The sequence below is a fragment of the Lathyrus oleraceus genome, chromosome 6, assembly GCF_024323335.1.
Source record: "Lathyrus oleraceus cultivar Zhongwan6 chromosome 6, CAAS_Psat_ZW6_1.0, whole genome shotgun sequence".
Taxonomy (NCBI): Eukaryota; Viridiplantae; Streptophyta; class Magnoliopsida; order Fabales; family Fabaceae; genus Lathyrus; species Lathyrus oleraceus.
The window spans coordinates 326,588,506-326,597,176 of record NC_066584.1 but is presented as its reverse complement, the minus strand read 5'-3'; the positions used below and the strand labels follow the sequence as shown (position 1 = coordinate 326,597,176).

Below are 8,671 nucleotides of genomic sequence, written 5' to 3'. Positions count from 1 at the left end.
AGCTTGTAGGATTTTAGAGCAGGTCTTGGATGTACTTGTGTGTCCACCATAAGGCGCAGAGTGACAGTGTTGGATTATGTTTTCTACCTCTTCTTCGGGTATACATCGACGGAAAATACCATCGGGGCCTCTTTTGAAAAGTAAGGGATCATCCCAGTAATAGTGTTTTATGTCGTGGAAGAATCTTTTCTTCTGCTGGTAAGATAAAGTAGGTGGAACTATTCCGGCAGCTAAATAATTGACTAGATCAGCGTACCATGGTATGACAGATATAGCTAAGGTGGTTTCTACTTGCATGTCGGAGTTGTTCTCTTCCAAAGTAGCTATGAGTTTGTCATACGAGAAATCATCATTAATGGATGTTCTTTCTGGTTCAAGGTTCTCAAGTCTAGAGAGGTGGTCTGCTACTACATTTTCAGTTCCTTTCTTGTCCTTGATTTCTAAGTCGAATTCTTGTAGTAACAAGATCCATCTTAGGAGTCTAGGTTTAGCATCCTTTTTTGTTAGAAGGTACCTGATAGCAGCGTGATCAGTGTAAACTATTATCTTGGCTCCTACCAAGTAAGAACGAAATTTATCTAGCGCAAATACCACTGCTAGGAGTTCTTTCTCGGTTGTGGCATAATTCATCTGCGCTTCATCCAGGGTTCTGCTAGTGTAATATATAACATGAAGCTTTTTATCCTTTCTTTGTCCTAAAACAGCACCTACAGCATAATCGCTGGCATCGCACATTATTTCGAAAGGTTCATTCCAGTCTGGTGTCTGCATAATGGGTGCGGAGATCAATGCTTGTTTGAGAGTTTGAAATGCTTTTAAACAGTTATCGTCGAATATGAATTCAGCATCTTTCATTAATAGTCCGGTTAAGGGTTTAGTTATCTTAGAGAAGTCTTTGATGAATCGTCGGTAAAAACCGGCGTGTCCTAAAAAGCTTCGTACTTCTCTCACGGTTCTTGGGGGTTGAAGATTTTCGATTACCTCTATTTTGGCTTTGTCTACTTCAATTCCTCTGTTCGAGATGATGTGTCCTAAAACAATTCCTTCTTGTACCATAAAGTGGCACTTTTCCCAATTAAGTACTAAGTTTACTTTTACACATCGCTCAAGAACTCTTTCCAGGTTTTCAAGGCATTCTTCGAAACTTTGTCCGTATACAGAAAAATCATCCATAAATACTTCCATGATGTTTTCGAGAAAGTCGGCGAAAATTGCCATCATGCATCTTTGAAAAGTTGCAGGGGCATTACACAGACCAAACGGCATTCGTCTATAAGTGAAGGTACCAAAAGGGCATGTGAATGTTGTCTTTTCTTGGTCATCAGGGTGAATTGGTATTTGAAAGAAGCCTGAATAACCGTCTAAATAACAGAAATGTGAATGTTTAGCCAATCGTTCTAACATTTGGTCAATGAATGGTAAAGGGAAATGATCTTTTCGGGTTGCTTTGTTTAGTTTCCTATAATCAATGCACATTCTCCATCCCGATTCGATTCGTTTTGTTATAGTTTCTCCTTTTTCGTTTTCAATAACGGTTATGCCTCCTTTCTTTGGTACAACGTGTACAGGACTGACCCATTTGCTATCAGATATAGGATATATAATACCTGCTTCCAATAACTTGGTTATTTCTTTCTTTACTACCTCACTTAGGATCGGATTTAGTCTTCTCTGGTGTTCCCTAGAGGTTTTACCGTCTTCTTCTAACATGATGCGGTGCATACAAATAGAAGGGCTTATTCCTTTAAGATCGGTTATGTGGTATCCTAGTGCGGTTGGATATTTTCTTAAGATATGTAGGAGTTTTTCTGTTTCGAGTCTTCCTAGATCTGCATTGACTATCACAGGTCGTTCAAGTTCTAAGTCTAGGAATTCATATCTCAGATTTTTGGGAAGTGTTTTCAAATCAGGGGTTGGTTTGTTAAGACACTGCGTAGGGTCCGGTGTTATTGCTAAGCATTGTTTAGATTTGTCTTCTAAAAGATAGTCTGATGATTTGTCTTCTCCTGACTCTGCTTCTTTTATGCATTCATCGATGATATCCATGAAGTAACATGTATCTTCTATTGCAGGTGCTTTCAAGAATTGGGAAAGAATGAATTCAATTTTCTCTTCACCTACTTCAAAGGTGAGTCTTCCTCGTTTTACGTCTATGATTGCACCGGCAGTTGCTAAGAATGGTCTTCCTAGTATAATAGGTGTAGTATCATCTTCTCTAATGTCCATAATTGTGAAGTCAGTGGGAATGTAAAACTGACCTATGCGTACGGGAACGTTTTCAAGGATTCCTACAGGATATTTGATGGAACGATCTGCTAATTGCACAGACATTTTGGTCGGTCTTAATTCTCCCATTTCCAGTCTCTTACATATGGATAAAGGCATAACGCTAATTCCGGCTCCTAAATCGCATAAGGCTTTGTCGATGACAAATTTCCCTATGTGACAGGGTATAGAGAAGCTACCCGGATCCTTGAGTTTAGGGGGCATGTTTTGGATTATAGCGCTACATTCGGCAGGGAGTGTAACGGTTTCGCTATCCTCAAGTTTCCTTTTATTAGAAAGAATTTCTTTTAAGAATTTAGCATATGAGGGCATCTGCGTAATAGCTTCGGTAAACGGAATTGTAACGTTTAATTGTTTAAGGAGATCGACAAATTTTCTAAATTGGCCTACATCTTTGGTTTTAACAAGCCTTTGAGGGTAAGGTATAGGTGGTTTGTAAGGTGGTGGAGGTACATAAGGTTCCTTCTTTTCTAGGGTATCCTTATTACTCTCTTCCTTTTCCTTAGGTTCACTTTCCTCAGTAGATTTCTTAGGGTTTTGGTTTTCTATCCTTGGATCAGACGGTCCTTCCACTTCCGTTCCACTTCTTAATATAATTGCATGAGCTTGGCTTCTCGGATTAGGTTGGGGCTGTCCAGGGAATGTACCAGTTGGTGCAGCAGTAGGTGCTTGTTGTTGAGCTACTTGAGATATTTGTGTTTCTAACATTTTGTTATGGGTAGCCAAGGCATCTACTTTGCTTGCTAGTTGTTTAAGTTGTTCGCCAGTGTGTATGTTCTGGTTTAAGAAATCTTTATTGGTTTGTTGTTGGGAAGCTATAAAGTTTTCCATCATGATTTCCAAGTTGGATTTTCTAGGGGTATTATTGTTAGGATTCGGTTTCTGATATCCCGGAGGTACAGATGGGGTTTGATTCGGAGACTGTCCAGGTGCGTATAGAGCATTATTACTCTTATATGAAAAGTTTGGATGGTTCTTCCAATTTGGGTTATAGGTATTCGAATAGGGGCTTCCTTGAGCATAGTTTACTTGCTCTGTTTGGATTCCAGTCAAGAGTTGACATTCCGCAGGAGTGTGGCCTTGGATTCCACAGACCTCGCAATTCTGAGTTATAGCAACCACGGCGGTTGGAGGTGATACGTTTAAACTTTCAATCTTCTGGACCAAAGCATCCACTTTTGCATTAACGTGATCAAGGTTACTTATCTCGTACATGCCAGTTTTCGGTTGAGGTTTTTCCACTGTTGTTCGTTCGGTTCCCCACTGATAGTGGTTTTGGGCCATGCTCTCGATAAGCTGGTAAGCATCAGCATAAGGTTTGTTCATTAGTGCACCACCTGCAGCGGCGTCTATTGTTAACCTTGTATTGTATAAGAGACCATTATAAAATGTGTGAATTACTAACCAGTCTTCCAAACCATGGTGTGGGCAAAGTCTCATCATGTCTTTGTATCTTTCCCATGCTTCGAAAAGAGACTCGTTGTCTTTCTGTTTAAATCCGTTTATCTGGGCTCTTAACATAGCTGTTTTGCTTGGTGGAAAATATCGGGCAAGAAAAACTTTCTTCAACTCGTTCCATGTGGTGACTGAGTTGGAAGGGAGAGATTGAAGCCATCTTCTAGCGCTATCTCTTAATGAGAAAGGAAAAAGACGAAGTCGAATTGCCTCTGAAGTGACACCATTAGCTTTAACAGTATCAGCGTATTGAACAAATACGGATAAATGAAGGTTTGGATCTTCGGTAAGATTTCCAGAGAATTGGTTCTGTTGCACAGCCTGCAACAACGAAGGTTTAAGTTCAAAGTTGTTTGCTTCGATTGCGGGCGGAGCAATACTTGAATGCGGTTCATCTTGCGATGGAGCGGCGTAATCTCTAAGAGCACGAGCTGGTTCTGCCATCTCGGTTAAAGAAGGAAAAATGTTTTTGATATCAGGAAGGTTTATAGGAGGGAGATTGTTTTCAGCACGATATTCCCGAATTCGTCGTAAGACTCGGAGATATAGTTCGATATCGTTGATTCGTAAATAGAGCGGTTCGCCTTGAGAGCGAGTGCGTGGCATACAAATCAACGAAAGAAAGAATAGAAGGAAAAAAGAAACCTAGTCTCTACAGCGTAACGGAAGAGTTACGATATCGATTGAATAAAAGTCCCCGGCAACGGCGCCAAAAACTTGATCGCTCGACTGTGTGAGTCGAGAATGGGATACAAACTGCAAGTGCACAGTTCTATCGCGTAGTTTTAAAAGATATCGATCCCACAGGGACTTATGAATCGATATACCGTTATCTAAGGTTACTTCGTAAAGCTAAGGTGAATAATAGTTGATTGTTTGGGGAAAAACTAAGAGCTAAACTAATATCTAGATTAAATATCAATAAAACGGATATCGGTATGTAGTTCGTCAAAACTAGGGAATCAAGTCTTTGTCGGTTTCCAGGTTTTTAAAATAAATCGTTTCAGTTAACTTTATTGGTTAAAGGTTTTATCTCAAACTCTCGCTCTGTTGAATAAACCATGATTTTATACTAATGTTGCTGTCACTTATAATTAAGTCAAAAATCATATTTTGAAAACAATAAAGTTGCAGAAACTCTTTTTAAGAAAATACTGACCGTTTTAAACACCCTTATCTCAAACTCTCGCTCTGTTGACTTAGGTTATACAATTAAATCTAAATGCTTAACTCTCGTCCTCACATTCAATCTTTAAAAATACTTTTTGGAAAAAGTCAGAATTTAATTAATTCTAAAACTTGCTCTCGCCCTGAGATAGACTTAATGACTAACTTACACTGTCCAGTTAAAACCTCAAACTCTCGCTCTGTTGGTTTCAACTTCTTTATGTCTTTTACTTTTGTAAAAAATCTTGTTATTAAACCTGTAAGTTAAGACCATAAAAAGATTGATTCTAATTTTAAGTTTGAATAGACCGACTTAGTCTTGATCCCTTTTTCTGCTTACTTTACATACCGATACCTAGGCGAATTAGCCAGACATGCTAACTAAATAATAATTATTATCATGCATACACAGATTCATTTCAGGCAGGCAATGTAAATAAACAATAGAATAAAACATTAAATATTAAATAACAATTAGAGAACCTGAATGCGTAATACAATGGTCTTGAACACTCCACCACAAGCCGGTAGGATTTGTTCTTCGATTCTTCAATTAAACAGTAAATTAAATCAAGGAAATAAAAAAAACTCGAATATAACGTAAGGTTAAATCCGGTATAAAGTTGCACAATAATTTCCGGTATAGAAACTATTATGCGAAAAATATCTAAAAGCTAAAAACGGGAAAGGTAAATTTGCAAGGGAAGAAGAAAATAAAACTTGCAAAAGAAATAAATAAAATAAACAATATTAATTCTGCTGGAAAAAGAAAAATAAGCAAAAGCTTGAACAAAAAAATCGGCAGAGCTTCGGTGTGTGTAAACGGCAAAGAGAGGAGAGCAAACGAGAGGGATTAGGGTAGCTATTTATAGTAGTGCTACTAACTGCCTTTTCTTCTTTTCCACGAGTCTTCAGCGTGCTAAATTCACGGCTTGGGAATAGGACACGAAGTCCTCAATGTTACTTCCATTCTTCTGAGAGCGTAACTTGCGCCAAAAAGCTAGTGGACTGGTGTGACGCTCGTCACACCATGTGTGACGTCCGTCACAAGGCTACTTCGCGTGACGCTCGTCACGCGTCCTGTGACGTCCGTCACAGGCACAGCATTGGTGACTTGTGCGCTTTGGGCTGGGCTTTGGCCTTTGGTTCCTTTTCTCTCCTTTTTGTTCCTTTTTACACCTCCTTTTCTTCTTTTCTTCACTTTTGCTTCAAAATGGGTACCTGATATAAATAGAAGAGGAATACTGCATAATATCTGATAAAATGAGATAAACTAGCGTAAATGATAATATAATTTAATTGAATTAAGTCTTAAAAAGCGATATAATTTCGCGTTATCATCATTGTCCAGCCTTCATGTTCTTTAGGTGCAATGTTTATCAAAAATTCAGACGTTTTTTTGCAAACAAAACAGTAGAAATAAAAAAACAAGAGAGTTATTTGACTGAATAACGACTTTTATTGATTGAAAATGACCTATAAAGGCAAATACATCAGGAAGCAATTCCTAGGAAGAGGTAATCGCGCCAAAAGAGAAAATAAACTATCCTATTGGCAATGTGAACATGGAATTCCACTATTTTCCAATTCTGTTATGACTCATAGATCTTCACTTTCCCCAAATTCTTTGCCTTCTGAGAAGAGTGAATGGACCGATCATATCCTTCAAGATGGTAGACACTGAAACACGATGAAGTACAGATAACTCAGACTGTAGTCTTCGCTTTAATCCCTCTTTTGCCTGGACCGCCTTTTCAGGTTTTCAATCCACCGGGATACCCATTTTTGCCTAAGCCGCCTTTGCAGGTTTTCGACTTACCGCGTGTACATATTATTTTTTATTCTTTATCCCTAACTTTTGCCCGAACCTTTTTCTTTTCTTTTTTTTATTCGCCGGGATGCCCTTTTTTGCCTGGACTTTCTTTTTTTGTCCAGCGGATCAGTTTATGCGAAGTATTTTTTGACTACATCTGAATTCATAGGAGACGGAAAATCTTCACCATCCATAGCTGTAAGCATCAAGGCTCCCCCAGAAAAGACCTTTTTAACAACATACGGACCTTCATAATTCGGAGTCCACTTGCCCCTATTATCTGTACCGGGAGGAAGGATCCTCTTCAAAACTAAGTCACCTATCTGATAGCTTCGAGGACGCACTTTCTGATCAAAGGCCTTCTTCATCCTTCTCTAATATAGTTGTCCATGGCACACAGCTGCTAATCACTTTTCCTCAATTAAATTTAACTCATCAAACCTAGCTTGAACCCACTCAGCCTCATCAAGTTTTACATCCATCATCACCCTCAAAGAAGGGATTTCAACTTCTACTGGCAAGACTGCCTCCATGCCATACACAAGTGAGAACGGAGTTGCCCCGGTTGACGTACGCACTGAGGTACGATACCCATGCAAAGCGAAAGGCAACATCTCATGCAAATCCTTGTACGTCACAACCATTTTTTGCACAATCTTCTTAATATTCTTGTTTGCTGCCTCTACAACACCATTCATCTTTGGTCTGTAAGGAGAAGAATTGTGGTGTTCGATCTTAAAGTCTTTGCAAAGCTCTTTCATCATCTTGTTATTGAGATTCGAACCATTACCAATGATGATTCTCTCAGGAACCCCATAACGACAGATAATTTCTTTCTTAATGAATCGAGCAACCACTTGTCTGGTAACATTGGCATAGGAAGCTGCTTCCACCCACTTGGTAAAGTAATCAATTGTGACTAGGATGAAGCGATGTCCATTAGAAGAAGTAGGTTCAATCTTTCCAATCATATCGATGCCCCACATCGCGAATGGCCAAGGAGAATTCATAATATTCAGAGGGTTTGGTGGTACATGCACTTTATCTGCATAGATCTGATATTTGTGGCACTTCCGAGCGTATTTGAAACAATCAGATTCCATGGTTATCCAATAATAACCGGCTCTTAACAACTTCTTGGCCATTGCATGACCACCAGCATGGGTACCGAAGGAGCCTTCATGTACCTCCTGCATTAACATGTCTGCTTCGTGTCTAACCACGCATCTGAGCAGAACCATGTCAAAGTTCCTCTTGTACAACACATCATCCTTGTTCAAGTAAAAACTTCCAGCTAGCCTTCTCAGTGTCTTCTTGTCATTCTTTGACGCTCCTTCAGGATACTCTTGGCTTTTGAGGAAATTCTTAATATCATAAAACCATGGCTTCTCATCAATAACAGACTCGACTGCAAACACATACGCAGGCCTCTCGAGTCGATTCACAGCAACGTGTGGCACATAATTCTGCCAATGAACTTTAATTATGGAAGACAATGTGCCTAAGGCATCAGCCATTTGATTTTCATCTCGGAGTACATGATACAACTTTACTGTCTTGAAGAAAGTCAGGATCCTTCTGGTGTAATCTCTATAAGGAATCAAATGTGGCTGATGAGTATTCCAGTCTCCATTGACTTGGTTAATCACTAGAGCAGAATCTCCGTAAATGTCCATAGTTTTGACCCTTAGATCGATGGCTTCCTCAATCCCCATGATACAGGCCTCGTACTCAGCTTCGTTGTTGGTTACTTCAAAAGTCAATCTGGAGGAAAAAGGTATGTGTGCACCTTTAGGATTAATGAGTACTGCCCCAACACCATTTCCATTCATATTTACCGCCCCATCAAACATCAGTGTCCACTTGTCATCGGGATCTGGTCCTTCCTCGACAAGAGGCTCTTCACAATCTTTCATTTTTAAGTACATGATATCTTCATCGGGGAATTCA

The 8,671-nt window shown here is 39.4% G+C and overlaps 1 pseudogene; it reads left to right on the top strand.

The window, feature by feature from the left end:
• The first annotated feature begins 3,700 nt into the window (after nucleotides 1-3,700).
• Nucleotides 3,701-3,800, top strand: LOC127099070 (uncharacterized; annotated as a pseudogene).
• Nucleotides 3,801-8,671: the final 4,871 nt, after the last annotated feature.